This window comes from Euprymna scolopes, chromosome 4 (genome assembly GCF_053919585.1).
Source record: "Euprymna scolopes isolate OS-2025 chromosome 4, ASM5391958v1, whole genome shotgun sequence".
NCBI lineage: Eukaryota > Metazoa > Mollusca > Cephalopoda > Sepiida > Sepiolidae > Euprymna > Euprymna scolopes.
This window is the reverse complement of record NC_136485.1, coordinates 57,953,501-57,963,419: the sequence shown is the minus strand read 5'-3', so window position 1 is coordinate 57,963,419 and position 9,919 is coordinate 57,953,501.

Below are 9,919 nucleotides of genomic sequence, written 5' to 3'. Positions count from 1 at the left end.
GGCCGCAGCCAACACGCATCCTCGAACACGTTTCCTCCTTGCTCCAACGATACTCCCAACGCCAAAGAACTGGCATCAACCCACACACCTACGTTGTCTCCGTTAACACACCACCGCCCACAGGCAGGGTCCTTCTTGTTCACTCTCTCCAGTGTCTCTTTAATCATCAGAGTTAGTAGGACATCATCGGATATGTCATCCCAACCCGTGGTTGTTAAATTTGCTCTGCGTTTAATCACACCAACAGCTGCGCGGAGCCAGCCACAGACCGGTAAGTGACCAACAAGTTTTCCACACTAAGAAAAAACGGTCCGCCTTGTAACGAGGTTGGGGATGCTTGGAATTTCACTGCCATGCCTCCATTGTAGGGTGCCATCTTCTTCATAAACATCCAATCCCAATACACGTGCTCCTTCCCTTAAACGTTCGGGATTCTTGCATTCCAGACCAAACTGAGCCAACTTTTCTTTGACACACGACGCAGACTGTACATCTTCATTGACGTATACGTCATCAATGTAAGCTGACGTTGAGTCCCTCATGGGCTTTTCTTGGGACAATACTGTGTTGACAATAGTCTTCATGATCTGTGGTGCCACATTTGGGCCAAAGCCAAGGCGTGTAAGGCAGTCCCTCTGCCCCTGGAACCAAACTGTCTGGAACGGCCACAACGTCTCATCAACTCGCACCTGTAAATAGGCTTTTCGCAAATCCAATATTGAGACATTAGTGCCTTTCTGACGCCATTCCCTCAACTTACTGGCGCATACGTCAGCATCGGCAGTGTAGGCTTCAATATGCTTGTTAAGCTCCCTATAGTCCAGCACGGGCCGTACTTTCGACTTGTTATACTGGACTACTGCCATCAAGGGTATTAGACCCTTCGGAGGCCCAAGCTTGTCCTCAGGGTAGGGGATTAACCAGCCATCTTGGATCCACGCCTTTAGTTCCCTTTCGTATTCTGCTCGGGCCTCACTGGGTATAGGGTACTCTGCAACCCCATTCTTGAGTTTAGTCGGTGCCATTCCCTCGGTCCACTTCCAAGATGCAATCCAGGCCCTCTTGCGCGAGTCGTAGTCCACTGTAAAATCCGGCCGATCGATATGGAGCGCTGCAAACACTGGGGCCTCTAAGAATTGCACCTTTCCATCCCGATGAATTGCGACTCCCCCCAGTGCCTTGATGGCATCGTATCCGAGCAACAGGTCAAACCCCAGGAGATTTCCTTGGGTCACGAGCACATTGATCTTAGTGGCTGCACCGGTGTCCGTGTAGATCTTGACAGTTTCAGCTCCACAGCATGTCTGGGTCTCGCCTCCTATCGTGGTGACTTTGATCTTCCTCTTAGTCCAACTTGGACACAGCCTGGTGCTCACTATAGTATGCGAACAGCCTGAGTCGAGAAGTGCTGAGCAGGGTATCCTGTTTACGTAGACGGTCATTACTGGTTGCGCCTTGTTCAAATTTTGCTCGGGGAGCAGGGCGGCGCTGACGTCCTCTCCCCTGATACGTTTCCCGCACAGTTTTGGGCTAGATGCCCCAAACCGCCACACTTAAAACAGCGCACACGCCCCCTGTTGGTGCAATTCCTTGCAAAATGTCCGCGTCGGCCGCAGCGAAAACATTTCCCATTGCTTGCAGGGTTCTGATTCGGAATCTCCCGAGCGCCAATCTGGCCTGTCTGTGTCGCCATCACAACTGGTTCCCCCAGGTCCTCCTCATCTTTGATGATGGCTCGAGCACGTTCCATCAAGTGTTCCATGGTCGTTGTTGAAACGCTGGTTGAGGCTCTCAGTAGCTGCTTCACCCGAGTGGGAAGGCCCGCCACAAACGCGTACGCGAGCGTCCGCTCTGACACCCCTCCACCGAACAGAACTGCGAGTTTCTTTAACTCAGCGAAGAAAACGTCCACGCTTTCCTCCGGTAGAAGTTTTCGGGAAGCAAATTTTTCATAGGCCGTACAAGGATCCATGGCAAATGCCTTGTACAGCGCAGCTTTAATTGCGGTGACATCTCCCTTTTCGGCAGCACTGAGTTGCTGATATACACTCAAGGCACCCCCAGCCAATCTCAGGGGAATTACAGTGTGTACCCTTTTTACCTCACAAAGGTCGCACGTCAGCTCGACCCTTTCAACCCAGTCGACGATGGACGTGGACCCGTCAAACTCGGGTATGAGCTTTAAGTCAAATTTCGACTCGGTCATAGTCCTAGAGGCCAAATCGCCGGAATAGCTTGTAAGGAAAAAGTGTAAGGAAAAATTCAAGATGGCGCCCGACTCTCTCTTTAACACGGTAAGATATCCTAAACACGGCGCAAGAAGCAACAGCCACACGATTCCCCAGCCAACTCAATCGTCACTCCCCCACGTCTTTCCCATCACCCGCTTTTATCGTTGTTCTAGGCCGGCTAAATTTGCATATTCCGAGAATTCGTGTGACTTTGCGAGACATCATACTTTACAAAAGACGGCGGTCGCCATCTTGGTCTTTCTTTTCTATTTTTGGTCGGTAACGCTGAGCTGGTCTCGAGGTAAGTCTTTTTCCCCTCATCCGTCTCTCCCACGTACCCACACAACACGCAAACACGCGGGCGCTTATCTCCTGGATGCACGTTACATCTGACAGTCCTGAAAGTGGCTTTAGTCTCAGTACATCTATTACATTGGAAACAATGGAAAAAGTGATTTCTGTGCACAATGTCAGTAGCTCATTCTGGAAAGAAGCACGGCTGGCTGTTAGGTTTTTGCTGAATTTTTTGGAAGTTTGAAACGGTCTATTCCTACAATTAACCATTCTGTCAAGTTTGATACTAAAGAGGACACATTCTTTTTAAACATGGAACACAGCGATAGATCTGATATAGATGTACAAAAGCTATCCCAGTCAGCCATAGAGTATCGATATACTGTATGATAGAGATGTACGTCTAAGGAGTTATTACATTTCGTTTTTATCTTAACTAATACAACAGAGTGACCCAAAGTGGAGACAGAACGGAAAATAAATATAGCTCAGGGCAAGTTGTGAGAAAAAGGTCTAGGAGACTTGCATACTGGCCGATAGTGTCAGCCACATGAGTGGGTTTGTGAACAATCTGAGTGAGATCATAAGCAATGGAGAAATCGCAACAGAACTTCCCCTCATTATTAGTCTTGTTTGAGTCGATAAACCATTCCACATTGTGAACATTAAAAACTCCACAGAGCTGAAGATATTTAACACTAGTAACTCCGCTGTTGTGGGGTCGATAGAAAGCAAATATAAACGCAGTAGTGTGAGCAAATGCAACCTAAAAGCACATATAGAATAATTTAGGATCTTCTCTGGAGATGTCTTTACCACACGGAAAGCCATTTTGAATGTAGGCCCATATTCCATTCCATGACGATCTTGGGGGGGGGGGGTCATATTTGAAAGTTATGTTAGAATATCCTTTAATTGTAAACTCATTGAGGGAAATAGTCGGTCCAATGGCAGTTTCACTTCGGAATAATACGTCTGTTTTAGTCTCCTGTAATTGACTTTCAACCTCTGGAAGGTTGGAACATAGACCCCTGGTGTTGGAGAAGGAGATATGGTAATGGTGGTCTATGTTGGACGTTATAGATCTGGGTTCAATTGTGTATTTTTTCTGGAAACTTTTCATGATGAAATTATGGGATTTGTGGAATAGGTTGACAGACTTGCTTATAGCATGGCAGAGAGGGAAAATAAAAGAGAAAAAGAAACGAAGAAATATATATATATATATATATTGTAGCACATGATAAGGTAAAGCCATAACAATTACTCACTAATATGGCATCGAGAAGCCCCACTAGAAGCTACTGCATGGTCCAGAATCCATCCACCAAATGGTGATGCAGCCACCCCAGTACTTTACATCTGCTGATAAGACAGTGGTTAATCCAAGGTTCAGGTCCCTGTCTATCAGGTGAATAACGTCAACCCAGATAAAACGTTAACCTCCATCATCCTTATGAGTGACATGGCCAGAAGGATAGACATAGAAACAGAAAATTTCTGACATCTCTGGCGACTGTTCATCCAAAATTCAGGTTATTTTTTATAGGACACAAGAATGTAGATAAAAATCCATCTGAAATGTACATGTGTGCACACTTTCGTCATCCCGGCTCAATATACACAACCAAATAAAAGATAATAATACAGAAATGGTCACACACAGGTGCACACACAATTATCTATTATATCTATAAAAGTGAAATTGTGTGTGTGTGTGTGTGTGTGTGTGTGTGTGTGTGTGTGTATACATTTCCCTACATAACTATTCTGTCAATTTTCAGTCTACAAATTCGAGATTTGACATAAGGGGTATTGAGATTTGGGAAAATCTTTTTAACTTTTAATTAATTTTTCGGCCAGAAATTTGCCTGTCAATGGGTTCAACGATTTGACCTTTGAAAACTCTACCAAGCTCCTCTGCCAATTTTGTGTCTAAACACTTGAAATTTTAGATGTAGGTTACTTGGACATGGATCAAACTTTTTAATTTGATTTGAGCCCAAAGCAATAAATGTTAAGGAGTCAAAATTGGGATCAAAGTTAAAAAAAAAAATTTGAACTCTGTGGTTTCTACCAAATTACTCAGCCAATTTCTTATCTAAACATCTGAAATTTTACAAAAAGGGTATTCAGAGATATGGCAAGCTTTTTAATCGGTTTGGGTCGAAAATTTGGCTGCCAAGTTATCAAAGTTCAAAAGATTTAACTTTTGCGGTTTTTAGCAAACTACTCAGCCAATTTTTGGTCTAAACCTTTGAAATTTTACATAACGAGTATTCAGACATGTGGTAAGTATTTTAATCAGTTTTGGGGCGAAAATTTGGCTGCCAAAAGGTCAAAATTGAAAGAGTTGACCTTTGCAGATTCTACCAAATTCCTCCACCAATTTTGGGTCTAATGACCTGAAATTTTAGATGTAGGTAACTTGAACATGGGTCAAACTTTTTATTTTGATTTGAGACAAAAACAATGAATGTTAAGGGGTCAAAATTAGGGTCAAAGTTAAAAAAAAATGTCTTTTCTGCGGTCTCTACCAAATTACTCAGACAATTCTTGGTCTAAACATTTAAAATTTTACATGAAGGGTATTCACACATAGGACAAGTTATGAACAGTAAATAGGGCCCGAGAAAAGCCGAGCTGAACTGCTAGTATATATATATATATATATATATATATATATATATATATATATGTGTGTGTGTATATATATATATATATATGCATATATATATGTGTGTGTATATATATATGTGTATATATATATGTGTGTGTGTATATATATATATATATATGCATATATATATGTGTGTGTATATATATATGTGTATATATATATGTGTGTGTGTGTGTATATATATATATATATATATATATGTGTGTGTATATTTATATATATGTGTATATATATACATATATATAATATGTTTATGTGTAATTTAACTATTTGGGTACTGATTACATATGAATAAATAACATAAAGTTCTCATTTAGATAGCTCAATAGTACAATACTAGAGCTATAAATTGTTTCTCCTTTCAAGATAGCACTCTAATAGGAATACACTTGTCTTTACTCGTTTTCTAAAAGTTTATCTTTTACTGGTTACAACCTTGCATACAATTGTTATAAACTTTCCGAAAATGAGTAAATACTAGTGTATCTATCTCTATTAAAGTGATATTTTGAAAAATAATATATATATTCTTGCAGAAACGGTTTGTCAAAGGCAAACAGACAAGCATGAAAGAGACATAATAAAACACGATAAATGAAAGGAAACGAAAATCATAGACGTAGTTTCTAATGCAAAAAAAGAAGGAAAAAACTACAGTAAAAAGCTATAGTAATTGTTCTAAACACAATTGGTAAAGAACATGTATTGTCAGGGTAGACAGATAAAAAGAGATGCACATCTAAGTAAATGCGAATTATTTTGTTGTTCATTTTCTGGGAACGTATATTGTGTGCTATAGAAAAAGTGACGTAAAGATAAGGAGATCACTAATACTCGTAGACTGTGTAATGACTAAGATCATGAAAGGCGTCTAATGGAAACTATGCCAGAGTTGTGAAAGTCGTGTAAAAATCGAAAGCCAGGCGGACCTTATCTGCCTCGTTGTCTTGAAAAATGCAAGCAACAATTTTTTTCTTGTCTTGCATTTAGAAGAGTACACAGAAACAACTGCATAAACATGACTAAAATAAAATTAAAAAAAATATTTTGGAAACAGGAGAGGAAAATAATCAGTTACAGTGTTTTAGTCTTTACATAATTTTTAAAATGAAAGAAAAATTAGCCTAATTAAGCCAATAAAAGTAAGTTTATTACGATTTGAAATCAAATTATAAACAGTGTTTTAGTCTTTACATAATTTTTAAAATGAAAGAAAAATTAGCCTAATTAAGCCAATAAAAGTAAGTTTATTACGATTTGAAATCAAATTATAAACAGTGTTTTAGTCTTTACATAATTTTTAAAATGAAAGAAAAATTAGCCTAATTCAGCCAATAAAAGTAACTTTATTACAATTTGAAATCAAATTATAAACAGTGTTTTAGTCTTTACATAATTTTTAAAATGAAAGAAAAATTAGCCTAATTAAGCCAATAAAAGTAAGTTTATTACGATTTGAAATCAAATTATAAACAGTTTTTTTTTTATATGAAAAATATTCTGATAAAAATTATAATATTTCCGGCAACTAAATTAAGAAGAATATAGAGTCATAATGCAACAATATTTTACATGGGATGTGTGTATAATGAAATAAGAAAAGTTCTATTTCAAAATTAGATTACATAGAGAAATTTTCCACTGGAAATTATGGTTGAGAATTAAGCTAACGTGCCCAAGGAAGTGCATAGTAAGCTGAAAAAGTGATATGTGGCAAGTAAGCTAGAGATATTTTCTTGGGTGTCAAACTGTGAATAAAACAGATATGTTTCGGATATTTGTAACAAGGGTGATATAATACTGTGTGTTTGGATAATCTAATTTATTGAAATAAAGTTTGATATATATACATGTTTATACATTTGCATGCACAGGATTCACCCCTAAACTAATTAACTGATCATTATGAATTTTGGAACACAGCTGCTAGGCATAATGATGGGTAATGTGGGTTGTATTTATTTTAATTTAATTTAATGCAAAGGAAGTAAAAGGGAGAAACTTTTCAAGAAAATTTAGATACTTCAGATTTTTGTGAAATGTGAACAATAAGTATTGCATATCAATTAATAAATATTCACCAAATTTCATTTATAATATGAGCACAATCTCCCATTGGAAAATTAAAATATTGCAAATTTGCATAAGATTTAATCTATAATCATTAGATACTAGTTAAGCAAGATTCCCTGAATTTCAGTTTCTTCTTAACATCTCTTAAGCATAAGCCTTAAATTTTAGAGATGTACTGGAATGAAAATCATGTAATGAATTTTGATCCAAATCAAAGTTGGATAACAATTCGAGACAAAAAGTTTAGTATCATTATATCTTGCTTTTAATTTTCTAAGCGGATTTAAAAGTGGTGCAAAACTGTTTTGTCTGGAGAAATTAATTGAACCCGTCCAGTGATGTGTATTCTTCTAGTTTATATATAAAGGAAATATTAACTGTGTCATAAAACGACAGAAAAAGAAAATCCAGGGCAATAAATGTGTTTTCGTTTTAATTACTACAGTGAGAGGCCACAATGTCTGCTGGCTTTACAATCAGCATACATGCTGTTACACCAAGGGGAGAAATGACAACTGTTACAGAGATAAAAAGATGAAGAAAGATATACCGACTCTACAGCTACTACCACGACAACACTTACAGCTGATGCAAAAAGAAATACTATAATGGTTTTACCAAAGCCATAGATCATAAGTTTACCTTCTGGGTAGCTGAATTCCCTGGAGATATAACAGCAGGCTCAAAGAAATTTTAATGTTTAGCGTTCCAGTCATCTAGAATGGGCATTGTTGATGCAGAGAATCAAGGTGCATTACACGTACCACCTGGAAGAACTTTGATTTCGGTTCATGAAGCCACTGTTTTATAGGAGTTTCTAAGTTTATATCGGTCTGTTAAAAAAATTTAAAAATAAAAAAAGAAAAAGAATCTGGAATCATAGAAATATCCCAATCATTCCAGTAATTATCAAAGCAATGAGACTCATGAGAAAAAAAAAAAAAAAAAAAGAAATCAAAAACTATTTAGCAAATATATCTGGTGAACTAAGTGCAACAGAGATTCAATTGGAGTTAAAGGGATGGTTACAATCCTATAAAGATCTCTTGATTGGAATATATGAGATAGCACGTGAATGTCTGGAATCTAGTAGAATGCCCCATCCCTTGTTTGAAATTAAATAACAATTAAATAATTAGTTAAATAATAATTAAAAAAAAAAACACACACAGGATTGTTACTTTTGGAGTTTGAAACGATTTTCATAGGTAGGAAAATATTTTGAGTTAACACGCTCCTGTGAAAACTAACTTGATTTTGAAGTGATGAAAGGAGTGAATTTCAACGAATCGGAGAAAGAAAAAAGGCAGCAATTTAAATCATTTGCTTTTTAGCTTTTATCCAAATCGCATCTTGAATCAGTTGTCATACGAAAACAAAGAGCAACAAGCAAACACAATACAACTGTTTATGAGATGCACCAGCAATTGTGATCTAAGAAATTGTGGTGCTAATGCAATAATAGCAAGTACAAACTGACATATATTATAAAAAAATGAGATATAATAATATATATATAAATATAATATAATAATATAAACAATATAATATATAATAATATAAATATAATAATACATATATGATAAAAAAATGAGATATAATAATATATATATAATATAATAATATAAATAATATAATATATAATATGAATATAATAATACATATATGATAAAAAAAATGAGAAATAACCAACTTTTTTCTGATTCCACTGAAATTCAGGGAATTCAGCCACCCAGAAGGTAATGGTGTTATTTATTTCCTTCCCATCGCAGGAAAATGTGACACAAGGTTGGAAGATAGAGGTGAGTCAAGGCAGTGCCTCTGAAGTAGGAACATTTTGGCCGATTAAAAATTGTCTGGACAATCCTGTCAGCATTCCCCAATATGACGCCTCAGGCAGTAAGCAATAAATTTGTTTGTATTAATAAAAAAAATACATTGCTCTTCTTTTATTGAACGCTCTTAATAGCCTTTAGTTAAATCTATTAGTTATTACTCTTGAAACACTAAGAGAATAGCAGGGTCACCAGTTAGCAAGTGCTAACTAAAACATAAACAGAATTTTGTAATGAAAATTTGAGAAAAATTAAAGGTTATAACAAAACATTTTTATATGAGAGATACGAATATAAAAATTTACTTTCAACCATGAAAATGTTCATTTATGCAAACTTGTGTTTAGGCAATTGATTTGAGTAAGTAGTCAAAAGTCAATATATTCTCAATGTAAATCATAAGCATATGTAAGTAATATGCTTGTGTGAGTATTTGGCAGCATGGCATTGTGCGTGTGTGTTGGTTTACCTTGTTCTTATTAATGATAGACACTGTATGTACTGCACTGAGACATAGAAATTCTCAGTATCGTATTTGGAGGTACATTTAATTCATTAGGGGAGATGCACCCTCAGTTTTTGTTAAGACATGCATCCAGGAAAAAGAAAACTGATATAAAAACCTGAGCTCTGCTGTCTGCTGTGGGCTGTGGTAGCCATTGCACCGACTGAGATTAGCAGTTGTACCAAAAAAGTGTTGTTGGTTCTGCAAAAAGCCTTCACCACTATAAACAAATCACATGTGGATTTCCGAACGACTTAGTTGTTGTGGCAGAGCTCATACATCGAAATCGACTTGAGAATCA